General features: G+C 43.3%; 1 long non-coding RNA gene across 1 annotated transcript in view; it reads right to left on the bottom strand.

Annotated features, from left to right (window-relative positions):
- LOC135276064 (uncharacterized) overlaps positions 1-20,683 on the bottom strand; it is a 191,121-nt gene extending 170,438 nt beyond the window's left edge. Inside the window, exon 1 of the long non-coding RNA XR_010343627.1 lies at positions 20,624-20,683. This is a non-coding gene — a long non-coding RNA (uncharacterized LOC135276064). The remainder of the gene's footprint in view (positions 1-20,623) is intronic.
- Between the last annotated feature and the right edge of the window lie 411 nt (positions 20,684-21,094).

Here is a 21,094-nt window from a genome sequence, read left to right on the forward strand (position 1 = left end):
TGCACTTACTATGTGGACATATATCTGTATCTATACAGGGTGTGGGCATATATCTATCTATATTAATCTGTCTCTATCTCTATATGAATAAACAAAATCCCTGCCCCCAAAACAATCACCTAATAGAGGCATCATGTAAATCAATAAATTTCATTCAGGGTAACGTCTGCTATAGTAGAAGTAGCCTGGCACCCAAAGGAGGAGAGTGATAAACTCACTTAAAAGGTCACATTGGCTTTCAGAGGAGAAAACATTTGAGCTGAGTTTTAAAGGATGAACAGGACTTCCCAGGGAATTTCAGACAAAGGGAACAGCATGTGCAAAGGTACCAAGGCACAGAAAAGGAACACATGAAATTGCACCGTCAGAAAATTGCAAGAAGCTTCATGTGGCAGTGCCGACTCTGAAACTGAAAAGGTAGCTGAAGAAGTTCCCAACCGACGGGGAGAAGTCTAATGAGGTGGATTTAAATAGTCTTTAGTCCACGGAGCCTTTGTGCCAAGGTTGGCTAGAATCCATCTGCATCTCATTGCCTAGTGGAGAGTGGCCACGTATGGAGAAATTCAGGTGCAGACAGAATGCTCTGGAGGAAGAAGACCCAGTCGCTGAAGTTCCCAGGCATTCCAAATTGGTCCCCACTGTCTTTGAAGGGAAAGCAGATTTCAATGAGCAGGAACTGCAGCAGCTCTACGTCCAGGTAGCCACACCCACAGGCACACCTGGGCTGAGAGGAGTTAGCCCGACTTTTCCTAGGAATAAACACCCGCTATCTGCCCCCACTCAAGCCAAGAGGCTTCCTCCTCAGCCAGTGGGTCCGACAGACAGATGAGGCTGGCGGGGCCGTGCGCCCTAGTCGTGCAGCCGGGGAGTGGATGTGCCAACACACAGCTGCTGATTTTCTCCCCCCCGACGTTAAACTGGAACATTTTGCACTTTTCTTCTCCAATTCTTTCAAAGCAAGTCATTTTCCTCCTCTGGAAGGATGCCCATTGTTCCTTTGACATTAAAGATAGGTCTTCACTGTTTTCTCTTAAGGCAGCAATTGGTGAAGTTAAGATGTATTATGGGGACTTGTCAGAAGGATACAACATTATACAAAGAAATGATGTGAAACAAAAATTGCTCTCTTCAACCTTCCAACCTCTCCCGCATACAGATTTCAAGCCATTTTTCTGCCCTCGTGTGTTCCCAGCACAGCTGGGAATTGGGGGTAATTGAAGAGATGGAGTTTGTGGTTCTCTGCTGATGGCCCCTCCGGCTACCGGGGAAGCAAGGTGGAACAGGAAATTATTCAGTGGACAGTGCAGGAGGGGAGAGGGAGAAGGAAAGCCTCACACATGTTTTTCTTAGGAATTTCTTAGGAATGCTTGCTTCAGGTTCTCAAGGTTGCAGGATGGTTGGTTAGTTTTAAAAAGCTAAAGGTCTTCTCTTTCCCACAGTGAATTCAGAGTTGATTTCCCAGTGACTTTTACTCAGGATGACAGGGTTAAATATTACTACTGAAAAGTGGTTCTATCTCAATTTTGAGTGGAGGGTTGAGCCAGAGTCACAATTTTCTCCTTCATTCATTAATTTGATTGGGCTCTGGTCCCCATTCGTCACTTACGAAATGTGTCACCTTAGGTAGATTAACAACCCCCTGCCTCGGTTTCCTCATTTATAAAATGGGAATGAGAATTAGAGTTTCCTTATAGGGTTGTTGCATGGGTTAAGTGATACAATGCCCATAATTAGTATGGTGCCTGGCAGTGTAAGTCCTCAATAAACGTTTGGCATGTGTTATTATTTTCATTATTAGTCCACGGACATTTATTAAGTGCCACTGATACTGACCTGTGCTCTGGACAGATGGAGATGAACAAAATGGGAAGTTGCTGGTGTTCCACTGGGAGAGGCAATGATGGTTCAGGGTTGGTGGTAAACTCTGGGAAAGAGGGGTCACAGGCTGCTATAGCAGGCAAGGGAGGGGTACCTGCCCTAATCCAGTGGTCAGGGAGGGCTTCTGGAGGAGGTGGCTCCTGAGGGAGACTTGAAGAATGAACAGTGGAGAAGGAGACAGTGTTAAGTGCAGAAGTCAGCAAAGTCTCTTCCTGCCAGAGAGAACAGCATGTGCAAAGATATCAAAAGACACTGAAGCTTTCCCAGAACTGTGTGCAGGTCTAAGTGCCTGGAGCACAGATAGAACTGTTTGATGGGAAGTTGCAGGGGATGTGGCTGGAAAGGATAGTCTCGCCCCCTCAGGAAGTGCTTTGGGCAGGAGATAAAAGGCTGGGATTTTACCCTGAAGCAATAGGGAAATACTTCACGGTTTTCAGTAGGCATGTGGCATGGCTGCTGGGAGGAAAGTGCCTTGGGTGGATAGGAATCTGGTCAGAAAGACATTAAAGGGATCCTTTAGGGCCCTGAAGAGAAGACCTGGGACAGAGGCCATGTAGATGGGGACCTGGGGGTGCTCCTGGGGAAGTTGGAAGCTAGAATATCTGGCATTTGGTAATAACCTGATGCAGGAGGGGTTGAGGGAGCATCCCCCACATAAACCACCAGGTCTCTGCCTTCAGTGACCCATGAGTGGTCCTTCACAGAGATGGGACACCAGGAGTAGCTAGTGAAGACTCTGATCCATTACAGACATGCTGCATTTGAGGTGCCTTGTGAACTAGCCAAGGTGAATGCTATCAAGAGGCTCAGGGATCTCAGGAACCCTGGGTAGGTGATGTGCATTATCCACGCAGAGGGAGCAGTTGAAGCCATGGGGTGAATGAGGTCACTCAGGGCAAGGAAAATGGCAAAAGAGGTGGTTGAACACAAAGTCCTGGGGAGAGCAAAATTAAAGAGATAGAATGAGGCACAGAAGTCAGTTAGACTTAATTAAAAGAAGAGGCCAGAGTGGTATGGGAGGAGAACCAGGAGAAAAGGGATATTATGGAGAATCATGAATAAGGAGTGGTCACAGGCATTGGTGGCCACTGAGAAGCCAATTGAGGTAAGCACCTGCAAGTGGCTCCTGGATTTACAGTGAAGGCAGGTTGTCAGTGATGGAGGCAAGGACAGAGCCAGTTGTGACGACATAAGTTGAGGATGGAAGATGGATACTGATGAGGCAGGGTTTGCCATTAAAAACCTTGGCAGTTAGAGAAGCTGCAATAGAACCTCATGCTTTTCAAGCTCTGCAGGTACCTGTGGAGTGTGTTATAAACACATACACACAGGACCTTACCAGATCTGAACCAGAGTCTTTAGAGGTGGAATCTGAGAACCTACCCTTGGAAAAGGCTGCCTTGATGATTCTGCTGTGAGAATTCCAAATGCCTGGGATTAGGACATAAACACTGGGGTTAGCATCAGAAACGTTGCGTCTAAATCTAGCACCAGCCCATGTGAGTTGGAAACCACATGGCATAGATTTGACTACAGACCAATGGTAATTTGCTATCTATGTGAGTGGGCAAATCATTCACTTCTTCCATACCCAGCCTTCTCATCTACAAGACAAGGAAAGTACTAACCCTCTCTGGGTTATTGTAGGTGTTGGTGAAAAAATCCACAATTGAAAGCACTCATTATTGCTTTATTAATGTTGTTGTTAGCTGCGTGACCTTGGGCTAATTTTACAACCTTTCTGGACTCTCATTTCCTCATTTGTATAACAGAAGCAGTTGTTTCTAACTTAGCAGATATTAGAAGACCAAATCAATAGTGCATGGGAAAGTCCCTGACATAGAGCAGGTGCTCAGTGAATACTAATGTTGTGCATTAGTGCAGAGGTTACCCTCAGAGATGGTCACTGGTTAGGAAGACTATCTGCAGTGGCAGCTCAAGTCGGCCCTCTGCCTCCCCAGCTCCTAGCAGGGACTGTGACTCTGAGGGTCCTGCAGGTGAGCCCCAGAAATCTGGGTGGCTTGTTCTGGTCACAGGCTTTGCAGAAGCAGTGAAGAGGCTGGGGCCAGCTGCCAACTATTAACCATCGCAGTCTGGGGTCCTAAAAAATTGCTGTTACCCCTTCTAGACTACAGAGTAGCCTCTGGTTCCATGGGAGATAGGTGGCCCAAGGACAGGGTCCTCTACATACCTAAAGGCCTTGGGAAACAAGGAAAAGGCTGAGAATTGAGATGTTCACACCAGCAGGAAAGAACTAGCCGAATGCCTGGATTTTCCTCATGGTTATTACACAGCCAGGGACTGAGAGCTACTGTGCAACATGGGAAGATTGATAGCCAACTCTTCTCAAGCCCAGCGGGAAGTGGACAGAGGGAAGGATGGACAGCAGGGTGGTGCTGAGGCCAGCTTTCTGCCGTCTAGCTGCTCTGGGGACACTGTTCTGCTGTTTCATTTAGGGCTGCAGTTGGAATGTTGGGCTCCTTTGGGATCTCAGCTACAGATGGCAGTATGACAATGAGCAGTATTCATTCAGCGCCTTACAACTTACAAAGCACTTTCACCCAAGCTGGATCATTTGATCTTTTTAACCACACAATACAGGAGGCCCAGCAGGAAATGGCTGTCTCCATTTTACAGGTGAGGAAACAGTAGCTTTGAGAGACTTACTTAGGCCTCAGGATTGGTGTGTGCCAGGGCCTGGATTCAAATTCAAAATCATCTGACTCTACAGCTAGTGCTCTTTCTACTAGCCAGGAGTTGCTTTAAATATGGTAGCCCCAGACTGAGAGATAGGAGAACTGGTTTCTTCTCAAGACTTGTCCCCAGCCTTGCTCTACGGTCCGTGACAAGCCACTTAACTGCTCTGGGGCTTGAGTTAGCAATGCTGACAATACAGATCTTGGAACAGAAAATTGGAAAGATTTCTTCCAACTGGACTATCTCACTGTATTAATGCTGACAGTGCTCTTAGCCACCAGTTGTTCCAGACTCAACCTCTGAAATGCTAACTTCTAAAGGGATCCTCTAGACTCCACCCAGCACTCCAGGGAAATATCCCTTGCTGGAGAGCTCTTTATTCCTACCTGAAAGCCATGATGAAGTATCTAAGAAGAACAGAGCTTGATTCAGAGAGGGGGAATTCCACAGACATCAAAAATCACCAGCAGGGTGGTACCATCCTTCTTACCAGTTCCTAGTGTCTGTGCCCAGCTGCTCTCCCAAGCATGACCCCAAGCCTGGCTCTCTCTGCCCCTTTAGGGCCCTTCTGTAGCATCTGCAGAAGGTTTTAGGCTGAATAGGTCTCCCTTACTTTCCTGATCGGCTTGTGTGTCCCTAGGGTCTGTACAAAAGCAGCAGCTCAGCAGGACCTCAGCATGGTTTGTGAAATGAATCGGTAACAGAATTATCCATCACTCTGTGGCTTTATGTCCACTTAGGCTCTGCTGAGTGGTGTCTTCACTTCCCAGAAGGACCTGCTGTTTTCCTCCTGAGCATCAATTTTTCCTTGGGAGCCAAACTTTGCTTTCTATAGTTTACAATCACAGAAAATGCAAAAGAAAAATGTTAAAATTAATGAAGCCCTTCTCTCCTAGAGCTCACCTTGTCAGGCTCTTGGCTGGGTGGAAGGATGGAGGTTAACTATCTTTGCACTTGGGGAGAGCATGTCTGGGGCCTGGTGGTCTGCCCAGTTCTGCCAAGCAGAAGGAAGGCTGGACTTCCCTGGGGTCCATACCTTGGCCTAAAGGCCTCTTCCTTTATTTTACTTTGGTTTCTTTGAACTTTTGGCTCAATACACAGATTATGGAGAGGGGTCTAAGGAACAAATCCTCTCCAGTGCCACATGTATTATTCTGGAATTAGGCCGCTGCTGTCAATTTTATTTGGTGATCCCAGTTGGATCTCCAAATTATACCTGTAATTTGGTGCACTCTGTGTATTGCAGTCTGTCAGAGAAATCCTATAATTATTTTTTAAGTGACAAAGTTTTAAGGAACAGCTAAATAAATGTAGCTAAATTTAGTGCACTGTCTGTACAATGAAATGTGGCAGGAGGCAGAGATACGATCAGTGGCTGGTACAAAGAGAATTTTGTTACTATCCAAAAGGTGGCAGCAAAAATTACCTCAATTAACTTAACAAGAAGCCCGTTCTACTCTGCCAGCCTGCCTGGGAACCCTGGCACGCACCTTTCCCCTTTTCTGCCAGGATTCCAGGCCTTCCTCACCAAGCTGTCCCTGGCTCCATCTGCTGCTCCCGTCTGAGGCTGATCCCTTTGCCCTAGTCACGTCCTGCCTCCTCCCCAAGATACTCCAGCCCAGCATTCCAGAAGGAGCAGTGTCAGGAGTTCATATCTCCAAGAAACCTCAGTGCAGATCAGCACCTAACAGGGAGGCCAGATAGACAAAGCGAGGGCCCATTTCTGCCCTCTACTTACTCCATAGAAAACAAGAGATTTTCTACAAACCCAGAAGTGTAAGATTGTGGAAGAAAACATGATCCATACCTCATATAGCTGTTCATTTAAGCTTTTTATTGTTTTGTTTTTGTTTTTTGAGATGGAGTCTCGCTCTGTCACCCAGGCTGGAGTGCAGAGGCATGATCTCAGCTCTCACTGCAATCTCCTCCTCCTGGGTTCAAGCGATTCTTCTACCTCAGCCTCCCGAGTAGCTGAGATTACAGGTGCCTGCCACCATACCTGGCTAATTTTTGTATCTTTATTAGAGATGCGGTTTCGCCATGTTGGCCAGGCTGGTCTGGAACTCCTGACTTCAAGTGATCTGCCCACTTCGGCCTCTCAAAGTCCTGGGATTACTGGCAGTGAGCCATCACACCCAGCCTAAGCTTTTCATTTTGAGAATATACTCTGTGCTGGATCTTTAGAATGACTTAGATGACTGAATGGATTCATTAAGAAAACATTGTGCTTTTTCCATGTGTTACATGCCCTTCTACGTTCTGGGTTTACAGCAGTGTACAAAAGGGGAGTACTTGCCTGCATGTAAGTAACATTCTACTGGGGACACTAAATAAGATAAATGGAAAAACTATGTGCTTGATTATAAAATTATGTGCTTCAGAAGTACAAAGGAGAAAGATAAACAGGATAAAGGGCATGAACTGCAGAGGAGGCTGCTACAGTTTTAGATAGTGTGACCAGGGCCAGCCTCGCTGAGAAGGACGAGGAAATGAAGGTGGCAAGGAAGCAGCCCTGTACTGTATGGATAGACCCCGAAGAGGGAAACGTGAAGTGGGCTGTTGGAGAAACAGAATAAGAACTGCAGGCTCCTGCTTAAGAAGGTCAGGGGGAACTGGAGAAGAGAGATATGTTTAAAAACTAATTACTATTCTAAGTTCATTGTAGCTGTTTAGGCCAGGGATCAGCATGCTATGTGTTTTTGTACAGCCTGTGAGCTAAGATTGGTTTTTACATTTTTAAATGGTTGGGAAAAAAATCAAAAGAAGGCTATTTTGTGACACATGAAAACTATATGAAATTCAAATTTCAGAGTCCATAAATAAAGTTTTATTGGAACAAGGCCATGCTCATTCATTTATATATTTTCTATGGCTGCTTTTGTGCTATAATGGCAGAGTTGAGTAGTTATGATAGAGAGCATATGGCCTGCAAAGCCTAAAATATTTACTATTTGGCCCTTTACAGAAAACATTCACCAACTCCTGCTCTAGGCAATACGAGAGAGCGGTTAGACTTTGGTTTTGGGGTCAGGAGCCCCTGATTCCAGGTTTGGGTAGGGCCACCACTTGGTGGTTGTAAGGCTTTGGGCAAATGTCTACTCTGTGACTTTTCCTTATTTCTGAGATAGGGACAAACGTACTATATTATTACTCCATTTAGCAGTGCTATAAAGGAATACCCAAGGCTGGACCATTTATAAAGAGGTTTATTTGGCTCATGGTTCTGAAGGCTACACAAAATACATAGTGCCAGTACGTCCTTCTGGTGAGGGCCTCAGGAAGCTTTCAATCATAGCAGAAGGTGAAGGGGGAGCAGGTCTGTCACGTGGCAAGAGAGGGAGAAAAGTGGGGGTGCCAGGCTCTTCTTAACAATCAGATTTTACATAAACGAATCGAGCAAGAACTCACTCATTACCTGTTACCACCAGGAGAGCACCAAGCCATGCATGAGTGATCTGCCCTGGTGACCCAAACACCTCCTACTCAGTCCTACCTCCAACACTAAGGATCACATTTTAACCTGAGATTTGGAGGGAACAAATATTCAAACCATATCAATTACCTACCCTCTTAGGATAAGAGAATTGAATGAAATAAAAAATACGAAGCACATAGTAAATGTTTGATATTTGTAGTCATTATAATGATTATACATAGTAAAGTATGAAGGTAGGATAAAGGGATTTACGGAGTGAGGAATGTTTGTATCCTTCTGAAAATTCATGTATTGGAGCACTAACTCCTCATATGATGTTATTTGCAGGTGAGGCCTTTAGAGGTTGATTAGATTTAAATGAGATCGTGAGGGTAGTGTCCTCATAGATGCATGCCCTTATAAAGAGAGACCAGAGAGCTTTCTCTCTCTCTGACCACCATGTGGGGACACAGAGACAAGGCAGCCACCTGCAACCCAGGAAGAGAGCCCTCACCGGAACCTGACCATGCTGGCACCCTAATCTTGGACTTTCAGCCTCCCAGAATTGTGAGAAATGAGTGTCTGTTGTTTACAACACCCAGTCCATGGTGTTTTGTTTATGGCATCCTGAACTGACTAATGCAAGGTAGGAGCAACTGTCTTTACCTGGGTAAGTCAAAGAAGTGGTCGCTGAGGATGAACAGAATTTCCCCGGGTGGAGAAGGAAGGAAAAGGCAGAAGAACGCATGGGCAAAAGCAATGATGATATGAATAAGCGTATGAATGGGCATGGGGTGTTTGGGGACTGGAGAGGACAGTTCTGGCCACTTGCAGCACAGACGGCAGTAATGGAGGTGAGAGAAAAGGGTGGGATTTGGTAGAGCTGAGGCTGGAGAAGCACATTTGGGAAAGGCTTGCATCCCATACTCTGGGTAGGCTTGTTTGTTAAGTTCTGCCTATTTGATATTTGAAGTGCTCCATTCTCCATCCCTGAAGACATTTTAGACTACAGGGAGAAATGTCAGCTAACAAGAAAACCTCCTCTTTGTTCTTTCATGGCTGTGGATGGTTCCTGAGCTGTTCTCTGTGGTTAACAGCTGCTAATCATGGGAATATACAGTGGTGAATAGGAAAGACACAACCCTTGATGTCAGGGAAAAAGTGTTATGAGAAATAAGGATTTTTTTTTTTTTTTAAAGAAAGGGGCTGGGCACATTGGCTTATGCCTATAATCTCAGCACTTTGGGAAACTGAGGTGAGGGGGTTACATGAGCTCAGGAGTTTGAGACCAGCCTGGGCAACACAGTGAGACCCCTAACTCTACAAAAACTAAAACAATGAGCTGGGTATGGTGGGATGCACCTGTGGTCCCAGCTATCCCAGGGGCTGAGGTGGAAGGATCACTTGAACCCAGAGGTTGAGGCTGCAGTGAGCTGTGATTTTGACACTGCACACCAGCACAGATTCTTTTTTTTTTTTTTAATAAAAGGAAGGACACAAGATGCTAAGGAGAAAGCATATTGCAGCATAACAAGAGTTTTAAAGGGTTTTAAATATGCAAGTGACATTACAGATTTTAGGTTTTATTTTTTTATTTTTATTTTTATTTTTTTTTTGAGACGGAGTTTCGCTCTCGTTACCCAGGCTGGAGTGCAATGGCGCGATCTCGGCTCACCGCAACCTCCGCCTCCCGGGTTCAGGCAATTCTCCTGCCTCAGCCTCCTGAGTAGCTGGGATTACAGGCACGCGCCACCATGCCCAGCTAATTTTTTTGTATTAGTAGAGACGGGGTTTCACAATGTTGACCAGGATGGTCTCGATCTCTTGACCTCGTGATCCGCCCGCCTCGGCCTCCCAAAGTGCTGGGATTACAGGCTTGAGCCACCGCGCCCGGCAGGTTTTATTTTTTTATTTTATAAATGGGGTCCTGCTATGTTGCCCAGGCTGGCCTCGAACTCCTGGGCTCAAGTGATCCTCCAGCCTCAGCCTCCTGAGTAGCTGGGATTACAGATATGCACCACCACATCCAGCACTGGCCATCTTTTTGAGCCTGGAGGGAGCTCAAATGGAAGAAACTGTTGCTGTTGCCCATGGAAGAAATAGTGGCAGCTTAAGCTAAGGAAGTGACTGTGGGAATGAGGGAGTGGACCTGTAGAAAAAGGTGTGGAAGGAAGAATTCATAGGACTTGCTGATTGGCTGTAGAGAGTGAGGGAGAACAGATAGATGAGCAGAAATCTGCCTGTGCAACCGATGGTGATGCCATTTACTGAGATGAGGAATGGGAGAGATCACTGGTTTCAGGGGAGTGAGGGTATAGTGGGGATCATGAGCTCAGAATTAGGGAATTAGGGATGCTGAGTTGGAGTTGCTTGTGGGAACATCCAAGTGCAGGTCTTCCTTGAGGTATTTTGCTATCTCATTCTGAAGATCAGGGAAGTGATCTTGGGCTGCAGCTAGAAACTGGAGAGCTGTTAATAAATGGACGGTAACTGATGCTCTCCCTGGAGTGGCAGAGGTCACTCAGACACAGGTCCTGTGTGCCCACATGCTGCACCCCAGCCATGGAATAAACCCTGCTTAATAGTCTGCCTTTTGAAAACAGACAGCTGGGCAGAGTGGCTCACACCTGTAATCCTAGCAGTTTGGGAGGCTGAGGCAGGCAGATCACGAGGTCAGGAGTTTGAGACCAGCTGGCCAGCATGGTAAAACCCCATCCTACTAAAAATACAAAAAAATTAGCCAGGCATGGTAGCATGCACCTATAGTCTCAGCTACTCAGGAGGCTGAGACAGAAGATTAACTTGAACCTAAGAGGTGGAGGTTGCAGTGAGCCAAGATCGTGCCACAGACTCTGATTCAAAAAAAAAAAAAAAAAAAAAAAAGAAAGAAAGAAAACACACACACACACACACACACACACACACACACGTGCATACACAAATAAATAAATACTTCCATCCCTGATGACTCAGTGGCATGTATCTGGCCCTGATTATGCAGACAGTTTTACAGGAAGTTGCCAACACAATGAACCATCTGAAGCCTTTAATGAAGCAATTATAGTATGTGGAAGGAACAATCAATCAACTGTAAACTTGGTGGTGAGAATTTTACAGAGACAGAGGGTCGATGACGGGCTTGCTGCGGTTAAGTCAAAGACAGTAACCTGATCCCTTATTGGAGATGAAGTACACATAATATGGGAAATTCCCCACCCCTCCACCAGCAGGCACAAAGAAAAAAATTCCTGTAACAAGACTGCTGCCTCACGCCAATCAGTGCTGCTCTCAAAGTGTTGTTGTGAAGTCTGGAAAAAACAATTGCCCACATTTTGGGACATTATGCCTTATAAATACCTTTTTACCCCAGTGAGATCTCTGCATGTCATATCGCTCAGCGCTCCACCTTTCTCATTTGATTCTTGAATCTCAAAGAGCTGTGCTAAGGGAGATGTCCCATCTAAGGCGATGATTATGGTATTCTTATTTGCACTGCTCTATAGCAGTCCTCTATGTGTATTACTTCTAATTCTCATAATGAGCCTGCAGAATAGGTATTATTGGGCTCAATTTATAATGAGGAAAGAGAGACTCAGAGTTTAAATAACCTGTCCTGTGTCACAGAGCTCAGATGTGACAGAGCTGGATCAACCCAGGACTGTGTGACTCGAGTGCATCTCCTTCCCCATGCCCTGCCGCCTTCCAATCTGCATCTCAACACCTTGAGTGACCTTCCCTCTGTTCAGCCCATTCTCTTGACTGCTGGGCCATTAGAAGATTCTTACTGAAATCTCCACCCATTGTACTGGGCTTACCTTCTAGAGACACTCATACAAAAGATTTAGGATGTTTGAAGACAGCAATCATACCCTCTCATTATTCTCCCCTGCAGTAAACACTTCCAGTTTCTTCAGCCCTGTCCCACGTGCTGTGGGGAGGCAGCCGCTGCTGGCTGCCTTCCTAACAGCCATTCTCTCTTCCCCCGCAATTTCCTTGCCAGAAGCTCACCTCCTACTGTGGAAGCTGAAAGGGCCAGAAACTCGCTCCTCAGATCGGAATACTGAGAAGCTGATTTTGGAGCTAGGGAATGAAGACATTGGAGAGGCAGAGAGATGACTGTGGCATAAAAGAAGTACTTAGATCCTGATCTAGACCCCCACCAGCTGCGGGCAACTTGTTTAAACTCTCTGGGGCCTCAGTGTATTCACCTCTAAAATGGGGATGAGCATACTCACTCACTGCAGGAAGACAGAATTGCATTAAGCATATAAGCACCCAGCATAGCGCTGGACACAGGGAAGTTACATAGTAGAGGGATGCTATTACTTTTATAACCATTACTGAAAATGGGAGCTGCAATTCCTGACAGACTTGTTTACTTTATGCAGTGTATGGCATGAGATTCACACATAGATTAGGCAAAGGGACATTCATATCCTATTTATTCATGTATGTAATGTTTCCCCTCCCTGCAAAATATAACACTCAAGCAGTAATATTTGTGTATGTGTATTCATTATTGACTTTGTTTTGTTGGGTAAAAATGTTACCCCAACCACAGGTGCCAATATTTGTCTCAGGAAAGGAATTCTCATATTTTGGGAAACACAGATACATTAACTGCTTAGCCTTTCTTTCAAGAAGCTTACAATCACTGAAAGCCAAAGATATAGGTGTAAATTATAATTACCTACAGAATTCAGTACAGTAACAGGCTGTACGTGATTGTAGCCTAAAAGCAATAGGCTGTATGCTATACAGCCTAGGTGTGTAGTAGGCTATACCATCTAGGTTTGTGTAAGTACACTCTGATGTTTGTATGATGACAAAATCACCTGACAACACATTTCTCAGAACATAGTTCCATTGTTAAGTGATGCATGACTGTGTTTACACACATTAATGTAAAAATACATATGTATCTATATATGCTTATCTACATTTACGCATACACACATACATTCCTGTGTTCTCCAGATATCTCTGATTACTCTCCCGTTCTGGCCAATGAGTTGTAAGCAGAAGTGACATGCAACTTCTGACATGTGTCACTTCTGGATTAGAACATTTAATTGGCAGGACACACCCCTTCCATCTTTTTTACTTCCAGCAACATTTAAATCAGTGGTGGCTTCATCAGCTTTGGTCCCAAGTAAGGGAATTTAGAACAAAGTTCTCAGCTGCCCCTCAGTGTACTAATAATAGTGTGAACAAGTCAGAAACCTTTGTCACCAGCCACTGGGAGATTGTGGTAACAATCTCCAAGCATGGCCAGTCCCAACACTGAGGGCCTCCAGCAGCCCAGTGTTTATAGGTACAGTTCATGGCTTTAGCAGAGGGAGAAACTCTCTCTTTTAATCATCTTAATAGGCTGTCTCATGGAGAGACCCTCTTTGGCTTTCTTTTGTTATGTCCTGTCCTTTGTATCCATCACTGAGGACAGGAAGATGCTGTAACAGAGTTGGCCAGATCTGGACCATGTGGCTTTCATCTAGAGAATGGGGAAACACTATGATAGGTGGCCCTCCTGGAAGCATTTCTCAAACAGAATGAGGGAGGCAGCACAGAAAATACGACAGGGACTGTGACCCATGGGTATACCTAAGGATCTTTTCTTTCCTTTTTCTTTCTTAGCTTTGTTTCTTCCTTCCCTCTATATATCTTACTTCTTCCCCTACCTCTTATCCATGACAGTACATTTTCAGATTTCAGAAACAATGTCATAGCTTCCTTAGTGTCCCCAGTATCTGACATAGGGCCTCAATAATTGTGGAGGGAATAAACAAATGAAAGAGGACGTGTAAGATAAGACAGATCCAGAATGAAGAAGCACTTTTTATTTTTTCTGTGACTGGGTGATCAAACATCAAACAATGGATTATATTGACATAAAACCTCCCAGGATAGGCCAAAAAATGTTTAATTCTCACTCTTCAGAATTCCCTTTAACAAATGCAACCAAACACCTGGGAATGAGAGACCTGCCACTGCATTATCCATTTGATTTCAAACTGGAAACCCTAGACAGATTCCCTCGCCTGCAATTAGCCAGGTGGAGCACAGACAAGTTAATATCAACAGCTCATCTTGATGCCTACGCTGTCTCCAGAATCCAGGGAAAGGTATTCTTCCCTTTAATCCTCTGTGGCAGGACAGATGGCACTTACAACCCAACCCAGCACTTGGGAAATGTTTTTTATGCCGCCAATTAAGTTGCGTTTCCTCCACTGTGTCCATCACTTGCACCTGCAGGACAACCAGTACCCTCACCATGAGCCTATTCCATCTGATCGTTCCTTGTCCATTGGGGCGTGTTGCTACAGATTCAAACAGTGTTGCCAAGGAAGAAAGTGAGAGTTGAATCCGTACTGGAAACTTTCTAGTATGCTCCTAGAGCGCTCAGCAAGTTCTTTTATGTTTTCATCCTATTGACAATTATCGTGAACCTGCTATGTGCCAACTGATACTAGAGGGAAAGCCGAAGGTGAACAAGACTCTGCCCTTGGACTCACAGTGTTGTAGAAAGACAGATTATTATATAGCTCACTAAAATTCATTGTGAAAATGCTTTAAGTAGAGACAATTTCAGGTACTGATGAACACAGAAAAGGGAAGGCTCACTAACTTGGGGGAAGGGCCCAAGTCAAGCCTCAGTTATAGAGAAGCCATTAGTTTGTATTTGTATTAAAATAGTAACCCACCTTTTTATAGTGAAATATGGTTTTAAAAGCATTTTCACATATTTGTCTCATTATTTCCAACAACCTTTGTATAGAAATTACTCGTCTTCTCTATTTATAACTTAAGGAGTTAGGGCTCAGATAGGCTAAGAGATTTGCTCAAAATTACAAACAAAAATGGAAAAGCAGGACTCAAAACTAGGTTTTTTGATTTCAGAGTTTATTTTAAACTTAATTTGAATTGATCAGGTTCTCAGCTGCAAGCAAAAGTTAACAACAAAATTAAAACAAACAAACACCTCTCCGGCACTAAGCTTGAAGGCTCTGTAGCCAGGACCCAACTAGGATCAAGAACTGACAACCGACTTGGTGAAATCACCAGTGTAACCTTCCCTGAGCATTAGATACCATAGCTTGCCTACCTGAAACCACCAACATACCTTGTGTTACCTCTTGGACTTCTGCTTCAGAGTAGAGTTGCCCCACCCCTTGACAGGTGGATTATCAGTAATCCCTGCTTTTTGGGTTTGTAACTTCAGGTAGAATCTGGAGGTAGTGTACTGATGGGCAGAGTCTCCATCAGGTCTCCTAAATGCAGGGAAGGTAAGTGCCTGGTATTTTCAGTTTCTTTTGTGGGCATTGGACTCAACTTCACACATTTGGTTATTCCCAGTCATGAGAAGGAGGTTTAGATGCCAGGTAGCAACATTTTATATTCCCTTCAACATTACCTCTCAGTAGTGCTTATTTCCCTGCTTAAAAATTATATGTACTCTATTCAGCTCAGTTGCTCACACCCTGAAGCCCTTTTTAGCCCAGCATGAACAAGCAAGACCTTTCCTAACCACCTCCTGCATCATGCAGCATGACCACGGCTTCATCATCACAATCATGCCAGAACCAGCCCACTTCATTATTGATCAAACCCCTTCATTTAGGTGTGTAGTTAAAGCTTCTTCCCTCAATGACTGGCCAACCGAGTTTTAATCATGAAAAGTCAGTGACTTTCACTTCCGAGCACTGATTGAGGAAGAAGGAACAAGAGTCCCTACTCATCTGTGAAACGAAAAATGTCTTTCTCTGTTGATAGGAATGGTGCTGGTGGCTGTGCTTTGAAAAGGGGTCATATGACAGTGACTCACTGTCTCAGATCTGTAAATCTTTTAGACCCATGATACCTTTTTTTTTTTAAACTTTAAGGTAGGGGTGCAAGTGAACTTAAATAAATTTACAAAACAAAACCACCCCATGGAAAGGTAGGCAAAAGACATGAACAGACATTTCTCAAAAGAAGATATACATGTGGCCAACAAGCATATGGAAAAAAAGCTCGTCAGCACTAATCATTAGAGAAATGCAAATCAAAACCACAATGAAATACCATCTCACACCAGTCAGAATGCTATTATTAAAAAGTAAAAAAATAAAATAAAAATAAAAACAAAAAAACAGATGCTGGCTAGGTTGTGGAGAAGAAAGAACACTTATACACTGTTGGTAAGAGTGAAAATTAGTTCAATCACTGAGGAAGACAATGTGACAATTCCTCAAAGAACCTAAAGACAGAAATACCATTCAACCCAGCAATCCCATTGGTGGGTATATACCCCCTAAAATATAAATCATTCTCTTATAAAGACACATGCATGTATATGTTCATTGTAGCACTATTCACAATAGCAAAGACCTGTGATTCTTCAAATGTGGTCTCCTGGATGTTAGCAGCAGCAACTGGGAACATTTTAGAAGTGAAAATTCTTAAGCCCCATCCCAGACCTACTGAATCAAAAATTCTGGGGGTGGAACACAACCACTTGGGTGTTAACAAAACCTTCCCTGTGATTCTTGGGCATGCTGAAGCTTGAGAACTACTACTTTAGACCAAGAAACTACTTCTGATGTGGGCACCAAGCTTAAGATCTTTCATGTACTCAACTATCTTTCAGTTTCCCTTAGTGAATCTGGATGGGAACTGAAGAAACTTTATTCACAGCAGTAAATGTATCCCATATCATCCTTTTAGGTAAGTCTAATAGTAAAAATTCAGCCTCAAAGAACCCTATAGTGGGCACTCCAACAAAATAATTAACGATTAACCCTTGCATTATTTCATATCTATCATCTAATTCTGCCCACATTACAGCCCCAGAAGGAAAGTAATTTTCAAGGTGAAGAAACAGACTAAGAAAGGTTATTTCCCCAAGGTTACGTATCAAGGAGTAGGGAAGCTTACAAAGTCTATACTGTGCCAGAGCTATGGGCATGATGAGAGACCTGGGTAGGGGAGGGGGAATTATCTCACCACCTATCTGTAATTATATCACAAACACCTCAGCTAATCATCTCTTTCTGCTAAAGAAGTATGTCTCTTTGACTTGGTGAAATTCTCGATAATTTTTCTTTCTTGAGGAATCCCTCTTTATAAAAGCAATTTTATTCAAATCTCCCATCATCTCTATGGCTTTATAACAAAAAAGATTCAACAGATGAGTCCATCCTAGGAGAGAAAAGCAGAGCGTACGAAAGGAAGATCAAGTAGTAGCCACCAAATCCAACTCGTCAGGTTTAGACACAAATGGTCCCTTCACAAGTTCTTGTGAAATAAGATACATTTTAAAAGATACTCCTAAGCCCTCTTTACTTTTACTGAACTATTTCTAATCACATATAACTATTTTCCCCCCATTAAATCCTATCTGTATTAGTCTGTTCTCACACTGCTAATAAAGACAGACCTGAGACTTGGTAATAAAAGAAAGAGGCTTAATTGACTTACAGTTCAGCATGGCTGTGGAGGCCTCAGGAAACTTACAATCATGGCAGAAGGGGAAGCAAACACATCCTTATTCACATGGCAGCAGCAAGGAGAATTGCAGGGTGAAGGTGGGGACAGCCCCTTATAAAACCATCAGATCTCAAGAGAACTCACTATCACAAGAACAGCATGGAGGTAAGGGCCCATGATTCAATTACATCTGGCTGGGTCCCTCCTACGACTCCTGGGGATTGTGGGAACCACAATCCAAGATGAGATTTGGATGGCGACATGGCCAATCATATCATCCCATTTTAATCCCTTCCTAATCTATCCTGAATTCCATGGACAGTTATAGCAGCTACATTCAACTTTCTCAAATTCCCCCTCATTCCCCAAAACACACAATCCCCTCCTGCCCTGGATAAATTCACTGTTCTCTTTGCTCTTGTTCCTAAACTATCGTTCACTCCCAAATTAAAGTGCACAGCCATGTTTTGGATCAGGTTTCCTTAAAATCTATGCCTTTCTAGGCAAAGACTTCATGACCAAATACCCAAAGCAATCGCAACAAAAGCCAAAATTGACAAATGGGATCTAATCAAACTAAGGAGCTTCTGCTCACCAAAAGGAACTATCATCAGAGCAAACAGGCAACCTACAAAATAGGAGAAAATGTTTGCAAGCTACCCAGCTGACAAAGGTCTAATATTCAGAATCTACAAGGAACTTAAAGAAATTTACAAGAAAACAAATAACCCCATCAAAAAGTGGGCAAAGGATATAAACAGACACTTCTCAAAATAAGATATTTATGTGGTCAACAAACTTATGAAAAAAAACTCATCATCACTGGTCATTAGAGAAATGCAAATGAAAACCACAATCAGATACCATCTTATGCCAGTTAGAATGGTGATCATTAAAAAGTCAGGAAACAATGGATGCTGGCGAGGCTGTGGAGAAGGAATGCTTTCACACTTTTGGTGGGAGTGCAAATTAGTTTAACCATTGTGGAAGACAGTTTGATGAGTCCTCAAGGATCTAGAACCAGAAATACCATTTGACCCAGCAACCCCATTACTGGGTATTCACCCAAAGGATTATAAATCATCTGCTATAAAGACACATGCATACGTATATTTATTGCAGCACTATTTACAATAGCAAAGACTTGGAACCAACACAAATGTCCATCAATAATAGCTTGGATAAAGAAAATGTGGCACATATACACCATAGAATACTATGCAGCCATAAAAAAGAATGAGTTCGTGTCCTTTGCAGGGACATGGATGAAGCTGGAAGCTATCATTTTCAGCAAACCAACACAGAAACAAAACCAAACATCACTGGTTCTGACTTATAAGTGAGAGATAGAACACATGGACACAGGGAGGGGAACATCACATACCAAGGCCTGTCGGGTGGTTGAGGGGAAGGGGAGGGAGAGCATTAGGACAAGCCTAATGCATACAGGGCTTAAAACCTAGATGACGGATAGGTGCAACAAATCACCATAGCACATGTATACCTATGCAACAAACCTGCACATTCTGCACATGTACCCCAAAACTTAAAAAAACTATGCCTTCCCCCAAAATGGGGTTCTCCATCCTGAAAAGGCTTCCACTGCCCTATCAATTTCTTCCCTTGCTCTCCACTGCTCTATTTCCAAATCTTACTCCTCTCCTCTGGCTCCTTTCACTCCCAGATCTCATTCAGGTGTCCTTGCATCCTATGTCTCAGAGAAGATAATGGCCACCAAACAGGAGCGTCCCCAACTCTCCTCCCCTCTACTTCCTGCATAATCTGATGGGTACTTTTATCCACCTCTTCCTCCTTTTCTCTTATCACAAAGAAAGAGATGGCCTTTCTTTCTGCCAAGTCTAGTCCATCTATCTACCTCAGCTTTGCTTTATTTAACTTAATTTTTTTCATGTATTTCATATTTTGTCTTATCCTCCCCCTCCTATTTCTTGCTTCATCAAACTCCCTCCTCTTTTATCTTCAACCTCTATTTCCCTTCATTTTTCTTCCACTCAAACTATAAATCTGATCAAGTTTTTCATTTAAAACCTTTCTTCTTCACCGTCTTCTATAACTCTAAAACATCATCCATGACCACAGATTCTATTTCCCCTTTCTTTAACTCCTCAACCCAGAGCCTTCTGATTCCCTCTTCCATCACTTCTCTAAGATGGCCGATTCCATGTAGGCATATCCATGGGTTTGCCCAGAATCTTAATGTATCTGTTAGGTGCATTTGACATTCTTGAATTCTCTCTTTTAAACCCCTCACCTTTTTTTTTTTTTAAATTCCCTAATACCAATCTTCTGTTCTATTCTTACCTCTTGTTTCTGCTTTAAATGTTGGTGTTTGCCATGATACTGTTCTCAATTTATTGTTCTTGCTCTTTTTTTTTTTTTTTAACAGGACTTTACAACACCCACATGGTGATGCCGAAGTGTTGCCACAGGAGAACAAAGGGGAAGCTTGCCTCTGTAAAGCCCCCATAAGATCACCTGCATTGTGTTGGTATGGCTGTTACCATCTGACTTTTATTTCACAGCTCTACAGCCTCCCCGCAAACCTAATTCTTGTCAACGCATAAGAGTAGATTTATCTCTTTGAGGTGAATGTACATTAACCAAGCTCAAAACATATGTGTGTAATTCCAGAAAATCAGTTTGTTAATTTATAATAGATATAAAAATTGTTCTGGACCTATTTTTTTCTTGGATAAATACTTGAGAGTACAATGTCTGGGTAACTAGGTAGGTTTATATTTAACCTTATAAAAAATTGCAAAACAGTTTTTCAAAGTGATTGTATCATTTTACATTTTCACCGTCAACATATAAGACTTCAAGTTCCACATTCCTATCAACATTTGATCTTGTCAGTCTTTAATTTTAGTTATATGAATGGATTTGAAGTATGTCATTAGAAGTTTAATTTGTATTTCCACTGATGACTAATGTATTGAATATCTATTCATATATTACTGGTTATATCCGTATATATTCTTAATAGCCAAAAACTGGAAATAACTTTAAAAATTCATTAAGAAAATGGTATACCCATATAATAAAATACTAGTCAGCAATTGTATTAATCAGTGTTCTCTAGAAGGCACAGGAATAATAGGATAGATGTATATATGAAAGGGAGTTTATTAAGGAGTGTTGACTTACGTGATCACAAGGTGAAGTCCCACAATAGGCCATCTGCAAGCTGAGGAGCCAGGAAGCAAGTCCGAATCCCAAAACCTCAAAAGCAGGGAAGCCGACAGGGCAGCCTTCAGTCTGTGGCCAAAGGCCCAAGAGCCCTGGCAAACCACTGGTATAGTCCAAGAGTCCAAAAGCTGAAGAATTTGGAGTCCAATGTTCAACAGCAGTGAGCGTCTAGCACAGGAAAAAGATGAAGGCTGGAAGACAGCCAGTCTCTTTGCATAGCAAGAGTGAGCTTTACTCCCATTCTCAACAAGTTCCTCATCTCCATCTGAGACCACTGCAGCCTGGACTTTATTGTCCATATTACTATCAGCATTTTGGTCAAAGCCATTCAACCAGTCTCTAGGAAGTTCCAAAGTTTCCCACATTTTCTTCTCTTCTTCTGAACCCTCCAAACTGTTCCAGTCTCTGCCTGTTACCCAGTTCCAAAGT

This window comes from Aotus nancymaae, unplaced genomic scaffold (genome assembly GCF_030222135.1).
Source record: "Aotus nancymaae isolate 86718 unplaced genomic scaffold, 86718_ANA_hifiasm-v0.15.2.pri h1tg000003l, whole genome shotgun sequence".
In the NCBI taxonomy this organism is placed as follows: domain Eukaryota; kingdom Metazoa; phylum Chordata; class Mammalia; order Primates; family Aotidae; genus Aotus; species Aotus nancymaae.